Source organism: Puma concolor, chromosome A3 (assembly GCF_028749965.1).
Source record: "Puma concolor isolate L17-30 chromosome A3, mPumCon1.1.hap2, whole genome shotgun sequence".
NCBI lineage: Eukaryota > Metazoa > Chordata > Mammalia > Carnivora > Felidae > Puma > Puma concolor.
Window position 1 is genome coordinate 140,861,321 of NC_141669.1, and position 13,683 is coordinate 140,875,003.

General features: G+C 53.0%; 1 protein-coding gene across 3 annotated transcripts in view; it reads right to left on the reverse strand.

Annotated features, from left to right (window-relative positions):
• Nucleotides 1–13,683, reverse strand: part of ZBTB46 (zinc finger and BTB domain containing 46) — a 63,365-nt gene that overhangs the window by 7,149 nt on the left and 42,533 nt on the right. The window lies entirely within an intron of this gene.

The window sequence follows — 13,683 nt, forward strand, 5'->3', positions numbered from 1 at the left end:
CAGGTGGCCTCTTGGTCAAGAGGGTCAAGGGGGTTGGGGTCCCTGGTCCCACAGTGGGGTCCTCAGTGTGCAGGGCTCCACTGGGCACTGGGCAGCTTATCCTGAGTGGTGCCCTTGGCGACGGGGACCCACAGACCCCACAGTGACCCCGTCTGGAACACACGTTAACCTAAAGACGTCCTGAAGACAGATCTCACTGGGACTGCTGGGAGCAGCCAGATCTTGGGATCTCATTTCCCGCTGTGAAAGGTGGACATCTGTCTGGATGCAGCTTCCTGGGCCCTCGCATCGCCTTACACTCTGGAGGGCACTTGCCTGACTGCACACCAGCACCAGCACCAGCACCCAGAAGACAGACCAAGGGTAACAACGGTCAAGACCAAAGGTGGGCTGCTGGAATGAACCCCAGCAGGGGTGTGGACACCGTCAGCTGGCAGTCTTCCTCCACACCCTCAGACCCCTGCCAAATGTCCAGGTGTGGCAGGTGCTGACCCCACTCACAGCTGCCCCGGAGGTGCCCAGGAGGCAGAGAAGAAAACCAGCACCCCAGAGTAACGTAGCCCAAGACAGCGGGACCCAGGAAAGGTAAGGCGACTCAGACCCTGGGCCCCTCCTGCTGGAGGGGACCAGCCAGCCTGCCGGAAGCGTGGGCCACCCACCAGGCTGCCCAGAGGCAGGGACCCTCGCTGCCATCTCCGTGAGCCCTGCCCCGTGGCCCCAACTCCATTCTGCTGTTCACACCTCAGCCCCGGGCGTGTCGCCATGGAAATGACGCTGGCTGAGCTGTGCAGAGCAGAAACCGCGGACGCACCGGCCCCTGGACTGGCCTGCTTCGAGCTGGGCCTCACTCCCACACCTCTGTTCCTAGGATATGACCACTTCGGTGTGGGGGAACGCTGCTTCTCTCTCTGCTTTTTTTTTAAACATTTATCCATTTTTGAGAGTGAGAGAGACAGAGCATGAGCAGGGGAGGGGCAGAGAGAGAGGGAGACACAGAATCCCAAGCAGCTGCAGGCTCCGAGCTGTCAGCACAGAGCCTGACGCAGGGCTTGAACTCATGGACTGTGAGATCATGACCTGAGCTGAAGTTGGATGCTTCACCGACTGAGACACAGGCGCACCTGCTCTTTCTTTTTAAGTTGGCTCTACGCCCAATGTGGGGCTTGAACTCACGACCCCAAGATCAAGAGTTGGGTGCTCGGCCGACTGCACCAAGCAGGGGCCGCAAAGTAGCCTCTGCTCTTTTTTAAGTGTTTCTCTCAAGAACCCTTAAGAGGCATCTAAAAAATCAAGTGACCCGGGTTTCTGTATTTTCCAGTGAGACCATCCACCCACCACGTGCCTGAGAGCTGAGGACCCCAGGGCTTCTCGACACCCCTTGGAAAGCCGATCCCTACAAGGACACATTCCCAGGAAGACTTTACCCCCACTCAGGCCATCACGGCCCCCACACTAAGCCAGGTGGACTTCATCACAGCTCACGGCCAACGCCACCGCGGAGCCTTGCTGCCGGCTTGCCTCACGGTTTCTGTGCCCGTGGAAAGGGTGCCAAGCCCCCACCGTGCCTCTCAGAAATCTCAATAATCCTGTCCAAAGAAGTAAAGCATTTTCCTACACTTAGGAACTTTTAACATGCATTTGCTTGCGCACACGCACACGTGTTGGGGGGGGGGGAGGCGGGAGCTGGGGACAGGAGGGAAGGTGCAGCCGGGGGAAGGGGTGACACCAGAATGCTGCAGAGAACATGACAGCCGGCAGGAGACAGGGGAAACCACCAGTAACCCATCCCACAAGGTGGCCTCAGCTGACACCTGTCTTTGGAGTCCCCTTTCTACGCATAAACATACTGTTAAATCACAGAACTGGAATCGTCACGTACCGTCGTATAGAACTGTTTCAGACAGAAGCTGCGTACCAGCCCGGGTCAGCCCCAACTCACGGTGACCACCTTTCCATGCTATGCTTTCCAGTGGCAGTTTCACACACACTTGTTTGTCTGTGTGACTGATCCTATGAGGCCCCCGCGAGAGGTCCGCGCATCCGAACACCTGCCGAGGATGTGCTCTGAGGAGGAGCATGGGGACCAGCTCCCCCAGCCCCGGCCCCGGCCCCGGCCCCGCGGCCAGGAGCCCCGAGGCCAAGCGGGCGTGACGGCGGTCACCACAACCGCTGGGCGAGCGGCCACGGGCTGGGGAAGAGAGCTGCAGGCGGGTTTCCGGGCTGGTGAGAGGGCAGCCTGCGGGCCCAGCGGCTTCTTCGGCCGAGAGGAGCCGCCCTTCCTAAGGGAGGGCCCGGAGGAAGGGGGCTGCCAGGTGCCGCTGGGGCTCTGGTCCCCAGGGCGGGGGGCTCCGGCACCCCCACGGCAGGACCCGGGACACGGGGACGCACACGGGGAGCTCTGAGCTGTGGGGGACGTCTGTCTGGCCGTGCCAGTCGCACCTGCAGTCACTTATCTGCCCCTGCTGGCCCGGCCGCCCCGTCAGGCAGCGGACTCTGGGAGGGAAAGGGAGACGAAGTGAACTTTTACGTTATTTTATTTAGAACCACCTTTTTTTTGAGAATGTGTTTAGTCATAGCTTCTATAAACACGACAGTTAAAATGCTGAATTACATATTCCGGCCTTCTGTATTTAACAACTCAGACGAACATGTGAAAAAAATTTCTCTGTGCGGAAGTGCATTCTTCCCTAGAAAAACAATTTAGCTCACACAGGCACAGGAGTGAGTAAGGCTCCCCTTCAGGGCCCCTCCCCGGGAACGCAGCCCCCGTGCGGCTACGGGACGCTCGAAACATCCTCTGAAGTCACCCTGTCCCAGCACGTTTCGGTGTTTTCTTAGTTTCCTGTCTCGGCCAGAACACAACACCACAAACTGGGCAGCTTTAAAGCAACAGAAATCTACCGTCGCCCGGCGTGGAAGTCAGAGTCCGAGGTCCAGGCAGGGCAGGGCCGCTGCCTCTGGGGGCTCCAGGCGGTCCAGGCGTCCTGGGCCTGAGGTCACGTCCTCCCCTTCTCTGTCTCCCTCGTGGCTCCTTCTCTGTGGGTCTCCTCTCTGTCTCTTCTAAGGACACTTGTCACTGAACTTAGCTCCAACGTGGATATTCCAAGATGACCTCATTTGATTACCTCTGCAAAACCCTTTTTCCCAAACAGGGTCACACTCAGAGGCTCCGGGTTTTAGGACATGGACACAGCTTATGCGTGGGCGGGGGCACCATTCAAGCCACTCATTTAGTGGCCAGCACCGTAAGCAGGGAGGGAAATGTTCATTGGCTGTCGTGACCGAAATAACTTACTCCTAGAAAGAACCTAAGACCTCTAGGACCTGTGATTTACAGTCTGTGTACCTTAGAAAAACTCTCAGCGTCCCACAGCGTCCTTCTCATAGACACTAATAAAGCCCGAAGAGGCCAATGATGAAAGAGCAACTGAAATCAACGAAACAGCACAGATGCCATTAAATTGGAACAGACGCTCTGCCCATCTGTCCCCAAAACTGAGCCCTCTGGCCTGGGACCAAGCATGCCAGCAAAGTAGCAAACTTCAGTGGTCAAGGAGCAGGGCTTCAGAAGCTGGCACCAGCTTGACCAGAGTAAATTCAGCGACATTCGACTAGGATTTTACAGAAGCGTATCTACGAGGACACTGGTCAGCAAGCACCGCTGCCCCCCTGCCCCCCGTCCTGGACCTCCCCGGCTCCGTGCGGGGCCGCAGGAGAATCGGATCTGTCACAAGGATCCACCTTTCAAGCGAACATTCCACGACTATTTCGTGGTATCATCAGAGACTCCAAGGAACCGCCAGTACGACGAATGGAGTTGGCAGGTTGCAGACAGGTGCACAGGGCAAGTTTCTCCAGACGAGCACGCGAGTCTACCCATATCGCCGTCTGGATTTTTTAGCCTACCTCTGATGACAGTTTCCAAGAGACTCCACTTCATGTGAACCCCACTTTGCTTTCCTGTTTACAAATTTATTGGGCTATCGATTATTCTGTGTTAGAATAGAGTGAAGCTATGCTACGTCCAAATTATCTTTGGAAGCTTCCTAGCCTTACATGAAGCGCTCGTACCTGGACTGTACGGCTCAGTGAATCTTTACCGATGTTCGCACCCACGTGACCACCATGCACGTCAGGACTCTGCACGTCCGCAGCACCCTGAAGGTGCCCCTGGTCCCCTCCTAGTCAATGTCCCCCCGTAGGCAATGACCGTTCTGCCCTCCGTCACCATACGTTTGCTTCAGGGTGGGATCGCACACTCAGGCCCGGCGTTATTCTCGTAACAGAGTCTGCAACGGTCACCACATCGCTGCCTGGAGCAGGGCTCTGTTCTTGTTTGTTGCTGCGTAGTATTCCATGGTATGACCACATGACCGCGCACCCATCTTACAGCTGAAGGATATCCGACCTGACGGACGGTGGTGCTCAGACGGCTCTCATACATGCCTCCCGCTGAACGGGGCTCTCACTTCCGTTGGACATAAACCTAAGACAGGAATGCCTGGGCCACAGGGTACTTGGCCGTTCCATCTTGGTAGATACCAAGAGGTGTTTCACGTGGCTGTGCCAATTTATGTTCCCTCCGGCCACACATGAGTATCCCAGCTGCCGCATCTTCCCAGAGACCAGGCATCGCCGATCTGTTGGTCTCTGCGCTCCTGCCCCTGGTGGCCCAGGCGCCACACATCTCCCATCCACTGGAGACACTGAGCCCACCCGTGAAGTGCTTGTTCAAGTCTTCTCATGGATTTGCTAAGTTGCCTCTTTCTTAGAGTTTTAAAGTTTCACGTATTCTGAATGGGACTCTTTTGTCAGATATATTTATGGCAAACATTTTCTCTACTCTGTGACTGGCCTTTTACTCCCTTTAAGATACTGTTAGTGGACAAATTAATAAACTTAATGAAGTCCATTTTTTCAGACTTTTATCATTAGTGATTTTTATGAACTGCTTAAGAAATTACCACCATGATCAGAAGCTATTCTCTCCTAGGGCTTCTTCTAGGAAACCTGTTACTTTTTATAATCAGGCTTATGATCCATCCCAAATTAACTTTTGTGCTTGGCCTGAGGCAGAAATCAGGATCCATTTTCCTCCTCGACATCCGGTCCCCTGAGAATCACGCATGACATCCAATTCACTGAGAACCACGCACGACATCCGATTCACTGAGAACCACGCACGACATCTGATCACTGAGAACCCCGTACGACATCCGGTCCACTGAGAGCCACGCACGATGTGCTCGCTTCGGCAGCACATATACTGAGAGCCACGCACGACATCCGGTCCCCTGAGAACCACAGACTGGAAAGAACGGCGGAGGCGCCCCCACCCATGTCAGGGTCTGAGCCAGAGTCCGCTCCGCGGTCGGCTTGTCCGTGGATCACTGCAGCTCTGTAATCCTCGCGTCCACGAGCTCTCCCTCTGCAAGAGGCAGCCTCCACTGTGTCCACACTCCTTCTCTCCTGGACTCTGGTGCGTGCACATCTGGGGTCCTGGGGTAGCCCCTCTGGGGTTGGCCGATTCCAGGAGATAACAAATAACTTCCCTCCAACTAAGCCTTTCACATGCGAGCCAACACCCAGCACCACTGCCTCACCCAGCACCACACAACCAGCCCCCGCGAGCCACTAAAGTCAGTCAAACTGGCCATCCTGAGCCTGCCGGCTCTCTCCCACGTTTGGTCCCATTGGTCCCGAGGAGGCCACAGTCAGGGCTCCTTCCCCGGCTGACCTGGTACATCCGGGTCTGATAGAGTGTTTTCTAAGGAATTTGAGCGTTCCCCCCCAACTTGTCAAATGTGTTGGCATAAAACTGTTCACAGTATTTTATTATTGTCTAATGTCCATAGGATCTTAGTGGTGATCTTTTCAACACCTTTTATTTACAATTAGCACTGCCTTCTATTTGTGCTGATCACTTTTAAATTTTTTTTTTCTTTTTTTCAACGTTTTTATTTATTTTTGGGACAGAGAGAGACAGAGCATGAACGGGGGAGGAGCAGAGAGAGAGGGAGACACAGAATCGGAAACAGGCTCCAGGCTCTGAGCCATCAGCCCAGAGCCTGATGCGGGGCTCGAACTCACGGACCGCGAGATCGTGACCTGGCTGAAGTCGGACGCTTAACCGACTGCGCCACCCAGGCGCCCCTGTGCTGATCACTTTTGATAGGAGTTCATTAGCTTTATTAATCTTTTCAACACACCGATGTTCCGTTTTGTTCACTTTCCTACTGGATGTCGGATTTCTAGTTCATTGGGTTGAATTTGCTATTCTTTTTCTCATTTCTTGACCCCAAATTAGCCTAAGTGCAGCTACAGGCATGGGGTCCCCTTGTGCATCGTGTCAGTCCTGATGGCTTCTATTTTCATTATCACCTGGTGGAAGATAGTTTATAATTTCCATTGTGACCTATTCTTGGACTTGGGGATTATTTAGAAGTATGTTGTTTGATTTCCAAACATTTAGGGGATATTCCAGTACCTTTTTGCTGTTATTTATTTATTTGTTAATTTAATTTCACTGAGGTCAGAGAACACGCTACGATTCCAGTCCTTTGGTTCTGAGACCTGCACTATAGTCACACTTACCCTTCAACTCTGTTCATGCCTCAGGTGCACTGGGAGGAGTCTGCACCTGTTGCGTGTGAATTCAGACTGGTTACTTGTGCTGTTACAAGTGGCACATCCCCAGACTGGGATGGGAGACACCTAACCCAGCAGCAAGTTGAATCCAGCGATAGATGAAACAAACACCTTGACCAGATGGATTTACTACAGAAATCCACGGTTCGTGTAACATCTGAAAGCTGTTCAGATCTCTGTCCTCCCTCACATTTGTCTGCTGTCCTGTCAATCACTGAGAAGACGTGCCCAAAATCCCTGACTCTAACGGTGGATTCGTCTTACTCCTTTGACGGCATTCAACTTTTACTTCCTATATTTTTTATTTTGAGAGGGAGAGAGACAGGGACAGAGACAGAGAGACAGAGAGAGAGAGCGCGGTAGGGAGGGCAGAGGGGGTGAGAGAGAGAATCCCAAGCAGGCTCCACCTCAGGGCAAAGCCCGACGTGGGGCTCGATCTCATGACCCTGAGATCATGACCTGAGCCGAAATCAAGAGTCAACCGCCCAACAGACTGAGCCACCCAGGCACCCCTACTTCCTATACCTTAATACTAAATACGTGCACTTAGGGTTGTCACATTTCCCACAGAATTGGCTCTTCCATCATTCTGTAATGTCTCTTGAGTAAGATTTCTTCAGTTTACTTTGACATCAAGATTAAAGATTTCCTTTAGGGGTTTCCTTGGTTTATCTTATTTATCGCTTTGCTTTAATGCTTTTTGTGTTCTTATCTATGACTTATGTCACCTACAAACAGTAAACTTTTTTAAAGCAGATTTTTTCATCTTGTTATTGGAGTCTTTAGTCTATGGGTCATGACAGGCACAGCGGGGTGAAATCGATCATCTTAGTTTGTGTGGTTATTTGTGTGGTTTTTCTGTCCTTTATATGTCTTGTTCCTTTATGCCTCCTTGCCTGCCTTATTTCAAATGAATCAAGTTTTATTCCATTTTTTTCTCTTCATCAGCCTTTAACTGTACTTTACCACTTTTGCCATCATTTACATGACTTCAAGAAGAATCCAAGAACCACTCAAGCTCATGTATCCCGGACCCTTTGTGCTGTTAATGTCATGCATTAGACTCCAATTCCTGTTTAAAACCCTGGAAGAAACTATAAATGTTGTTTTAAACAACCAAGATGCGTTTGCAGCACTCACGTGGTCAATTCTGTGGGTCGCCTGCCAAGGGCCACCCTCCAGCCAGCGTGGGGTCAGCCAGCAGTGAACTCTCGGGTCGGTTTGTTTGTTTGCACAACAACGTCTTCACGCAGCCCCGATCGGTGAAGGGCGTCTCTGTGGGCACATCAGAGGGCAGGCTCCCCGCGGTACTGGTAGGTGTCGCTGTGCCAAAGAGTCGACATCAGCTGTTGCTCCCCCGAAAGGGCAGACTTTTCTTCACCGGCTGCTTTTTTTTAAAATTTTTTTCTTAACATTTATTTATTATTGAGAGACAGAGAGACACTGAGCATGAGCAGGGAAAGGGCAGAGAGAGGGGGAGACACAGAATCGAAAGCAGGCTCCAGGCTCTGAGCTGTCAGCACAGAGCCCAACGCGGGGCTCGAACTCACAAGCTGCGAGATCATGACCTGAGCTGAAGTCGGACGCTCAACCGAGCCACCCAGGCGCCCCATCCGGCTGCTTTAAGATGTTTCTTTTTGTTGCTGGTTTCCAGTAGTTTGACCATAATGTGCCCAGATGTTGTTTCCTGTTGCTTTATTCTGGAATTCATTCTGCTCTGGGGTCCCTGAGCTTCTGAAATCTGTAGGTTGACGTCTTTCATCAGCTTTGGGAAACTGAACTTCTGTCCCACTTCCTCCTATCTCCTTCTGGAATTCTAGTTATTCATGCATTCAGCATTTTCACTGTGTTTCCTGTGCCTCTTTGCTTTTATTCCATTCTTGGGTTTTTTTCCTATGAGCTTCCTAGTTCACTAATCCTACCTTACGCTGTATGCAGACTGCTATTAAACTATGTAGTGAATACCGAATTTCAGATATTATACTTTCATTTCCAGAATGTTCCTTGAATATGTCAGTAGTGGGCCTTCATGTCCCTGCCAGGTGAATGCGGTGTGTGCCCGCCTTCCCTGGAGGGATTCGGTCATGTGGCTCTGTCACTTAGCACGTGCTGTCACCTCTTCCTAGACACCAGGCATGGCTGATGAGACAGCGGGGACGCTACCCGTGGGGTCACTCTTTTAAAGACAGTTAAGGTTTTATTGCATGTTGTTATGACTTCTGTTGAGCAGATAGATTCGGGACGATCACCCTCCCCTGTGGAGCTTTGCCTTAGCTCTTGTTGGGGCTAAATTTGGTCTCATTTGGTTTCGGTCTTACTCTGAGGGAGTGACTCTCATGTTCAAAGTGTGGCCCCTCTGGGGTCTCTGCTGAAAGCCCAGGGTGTCTCCTTGCCTCCCTCCCTGGGCCTGAACTGCCCTACCCCCCCGTGTCCCAGAGCCGCACAACCGTGGAGATCTCTGCTCTGTGCATGGCTCACGACTTTAAAGGGCTCGTGTGCAGAACTGGGGGCTCCTCCTCTGTGGGTTCGTGCTTTTTGAGATTTGCTCCTCCAGTCCCAGCCACTCTGGGTGCCCCGAAGGACACCCTCCATGTTCTTGCACAGCAAGCACACTGCTGCTCTGTGCTTGGCCTGCTTCCTGTCCCCCCGTTTGGGAAATCCACCAGCAAAACCTCAAGGTGAAAACATAGCTCGTCCTGTGTGCTCTTCCTCTCTCTAGGAGCACAGCCCCGTATGTGCCACCTGAGCTGGCCAGTCTCCAGGGTGTGTGTGTGTGTGTGTGTGTGTGTGTGTGTGTGTGTGTGTGTGTGTTTGCCGGATTTTCAAATGGTTTTTGCCTGGAGAGTAAGCCCAATACAAGCCAGTCATGGCCGAAACTACAAGATCAGACAGTTTTCCTTAAAATAAAGCAATGCCTTTTCCCCAGCGCTGGGGTTATATACACAAGTGCAAAACCAGCAATAATCAAGACTAGATTATATATTGTGTCTGGATTTTGGGGTCTTTTTGATTTTTTAGGTAAACTCTATACCCAACGTGGGACTCAAACTCACAACCCCAAGATCAAGTGTCACCCGCTCAGCGACTCGGCCAGCTAGGCGCCCCTGGATGATATATTTTAAATGCAATCTAAATTAGTAATTTAATATCCTCAAGTGAGTAGAAGACTTCAATTCTATACACGCACGCACACGTGCGCCCCTGCGACATGGGACTGACAGCCACGTCTGTGGCATCTCTCATTCCCCAGCACGTGAACACGGCAAATACACCAAGAGGCCCGAAGCGAATACAGATGTGGAGCGGGTTATGTGGCAGTAAATATACCTAAACAAGAGCCAACTTTTTATTACTGAAATTCTGTGTTCAAGAGACATTGATGTTACATATTGATAAGTTTTTAAAAAACTCTTTGAGATCAATCCATGAGCCACAATATTTCAACGAGAAATTCAACAAAATACGAGCAATGGATATCTAAATGCACCTGCTGAAAATTCCATATTAGACGGCTGTGCAGTTTTAAGGGAAATAATGGTAAATATAAGAACCCAATCAGACAGCTATCTATTCTAAAGATGTTTCTTGCGCCTCTTATCACTGGACCATCGACCACAAACCTATTTCTTTCTTTTTACAAACCTATTTCTCTTAGGCACCATCTAAGAGGATCGTACCTGTCTGAAATGTGTGAACTGTTTTAAAATTTTTAAGTCATCGCCACACCCAGCATGGGGCTTGAACTCACAGTCCCGACATCAAGATTTGTGAGCCAGCCGGGAGCCACGACCGTTTTAGAATTTTAACCACAGCCTTTCAGCACAACAGCACAGACAGACAGTCCCCAGTGCAGATGTCCACACTCCATCCACCCCGGGGAAAAGTCCTCCAAGTGAGCAAATGAAAGGAAAAGCAGCCACCGGACCCCTGTGTCCCCACCTGGTGAACTCAGAACCCAGACATCCACACAGGCTCTTTCTGCCAGTGTCCACATTTAGGCCGGGACTGCTGGGCCAGGCCAGCCACAGCGCGGTCGGGGCTGGGCCCAGGAGGGCGGGGGCCGCCCGGCAGAGCGACAGGGAAGCACCTCCCTCTCAGAAGCCAAGCCACTTCTGCCTCCGCTTACTCCACAGCCCGGACTGGGGCCGCCCGCTTCCTTCCTAGGAGAGCAATTGCTGCCCTGCCGGCAAAAGTGAGCCTCCGGGTCCCGGGCAGCCCGCCACATCCCCAGCCACCTGCTCCGTGCCAGTGAGCAGAGGTGGAACCCAACACGTCCAACAGAGGCGGACAAGCAAACACAAGGCATTCTTTCTGAAAGGAAGCAGTTTCGGTAATCCTCCTTCACACCTGGAGAGAGACGTCGTGAGACATACACATCAAGAGCATCGTGCGGAGGCCCTGTCCTCGGATTTTTCCAGACAGCAGTGGGGTCAGAGCTATCAGGTTCCTTGCTGCAGGGACGGTGGCATACTTCTCTGCCCCCGCAGACGGCAAACCCTACAACATCCGGGTGAACCCCAGCCCTGTCGCCCAGAGGAGCCCCGCCCACCTGCCCACCAGCAGGGCACTGGAAGGCCTTCCGCACCTGGCTGCCGTGTAGTAACAGCTTTGTTTTCATTTATTTGTTATTTATTTCGAGAGAAATAGCCAGTGGGGGAGGGGCAGAGAGGGAGGGGGAGAGGGAGAGGGAGGGGGAGAGGGAGGGGGAGAGGGAGGGGGAGAGGGAGAGGGAGAGGGCGGAGAGAGAGAGAGAGAGAGAGAGAGAGAGAGAGAGAGAGAAAATCCCACGCAGGCAGCAGGCTGTCACAGCAGAGCCCGAAGCAGGGCTCAAACCCACGAACCAGGAGATGATGATCTGGGCCGAAATCAAGAGTCGGACGCTCAACCGACTGAGCCACCCAGGCACCCCAAGAAGTGACAGCTTCAAAGGCTCACACGGATGCCTAGTGCAGCCTCCACAGCTGTCCCCGTCCTGTGTGGTTCTGCCATCACCCAGTGGCCACCAAACCTGAATGCCAGGCCTGGCTGAGGCAGAGGCGGGTGGGAGCATCTGCTCCAGAGCAAAGGTGCCTGGTGAGGCCTCTCCAGCCTCGAGGCTGTCAGCAGAGCCCTCTGTTTCCACAGGCGCCTCCCTCACGGCTCCTTCGCTGACCTCACGGTCAGGCTGTCAGAGCTCTGGGCGCCCGTCAGGTTGCGGGGTGGCGGGGAGTGCTGGCCGCACGGCATGCTGGAAGAAGGCCCCAGACGTCCTGGGGGGCCCCTGGCCCCCACAGACCCTCCCAAGGGCCAGCGGGGGCCAACTCCAGGGCAGGCCTCCTGCGGAGCCCAGGGCTCCAGCTAACAAGGGGCATCGATCCAGAACAAGACACAGACAAGTTACAGGCGGTCGGGACGTGACGATGCCACCTCTTATCAGGTCCCTGCCCTGTCACCATGAGGACAAGCTGTCCCACATCTGGGAAGGGAGGCTACAACTGATTCTCAGTGAACAGACACTCAGGGAAGATCCATGCACAGAACACGATCTATCTCCCACCAAAACCGTCCTGTTGGGAAAGACCGCATAGGAAATCAATTAATTTCAGAATCCAAAATATGTGAGTAAGCTCTTCTTAAAGACTTATTTTCCTTCAGGGAGACAAGCAACCCTGGCAGACCTTTCTTTTATAAACAACCCCTCGGACCCAAGGAACAGGAAGGAGAGCTCACTCTCCGTGACGTTCCTGAGGACCCAGGGTCCATGACGGTCACAAACGCGCGGCCACCAGCACAGCCATTTTTAACCTGCAGCTGACAAATCAAATGTCTTCGCATCAGGGGGAAATTCCTTAGAGAAATCTCTTGACTTAAATATAGAAACGTACGTTCAGGGGCACCGGGGTGCTCAGTCGGTTAACCATCCCAACTCTTGATTTCAGCTTTGGTCATGATCTCACGGTTCCTGAGTTCGAGCCCTACATCCTGTTTGGGATTCTGTCTCCTTCTCTCTCTGCCCCTCCCCCGCCTGCTCTCTGTATCTTTCTCAAAATAAATAGAAATCAGCTTTAAAAAATGCACTTTTATTTAAATTTACTTAAGTACATGTCTACGTTACACGCACACGGAAAACGAGAAGTACAGCAGAGGGAACACGGTTGCTGGCACCTGCCGACAGACGGCAGGCGCCCTGCGGGGAGCGGGCGCAGAGGCGTGCAATCAGGGTGCCGCACGTCGAAAACAACACAGCAGCGTGTCGACCGTGCCTCAGTAAAACGTACGGACACACATACGTGACCGACTTAACCTTACGTCAGGCTGTGAGAGCGTAACGGTAACTACCGCCAAAGCCCGTAACTTTGTCAACCTAAAGTGAGGTTCCTCTCACCGGGCCGAGCTGAGCACCAGAGACGTCTATCTGGTACAGCAGCTTCTGTTACGGACGCTCATCGTGAGCCTGGTACGACCACAGACATGCCGGGGACACACCCGAGCCTGCTGGACGGTGGCTGATCCGGGACGCTCGGGACGCGGCGGCCGCTCTCATGTCTTACCTGGGCTTGGGGGGGTGGTGCTGTCCTGGGCTGGGTCTGGCCATTCACCAGAGCAGGCATCCCGGGCTCTGAGTGGAGGGTGGAGGGGCCAGAGGGAGGGGCCTCTGCTCTGCGATGAGCATCCCCCCAAGAGTGACTGGGGCTGGTGCCAGGCCCTGGGAACACAGGAAACGAGTCTCACCCACGTGAATGGACACCTGCTGGTGGCTTGTTTTGGAGAGTTCCGGGAGCGCTGTCCTTGATCCTGATGCCGCGAGCAGAGCACTGCTATGCACGAAGCCTGGTTCTCGCCGGGGGCCGGTGTTTGGGTATTTTTATCAGCTCACCACCCCCAAACAGCCGGGGTCTCCGTGTGCGACTTGTCTGCGTTCTGGGTCTCTCTCCCAGAAGCAAAATGATTACGACAGAGGGTTCTAGCACAGAAAGTGAGGACACGTGGTGCAAACACAAGCACACGTGCACCTGTGGCCTTGAGAAACGATCTTCCGCGAAGTACTTCAAGGTG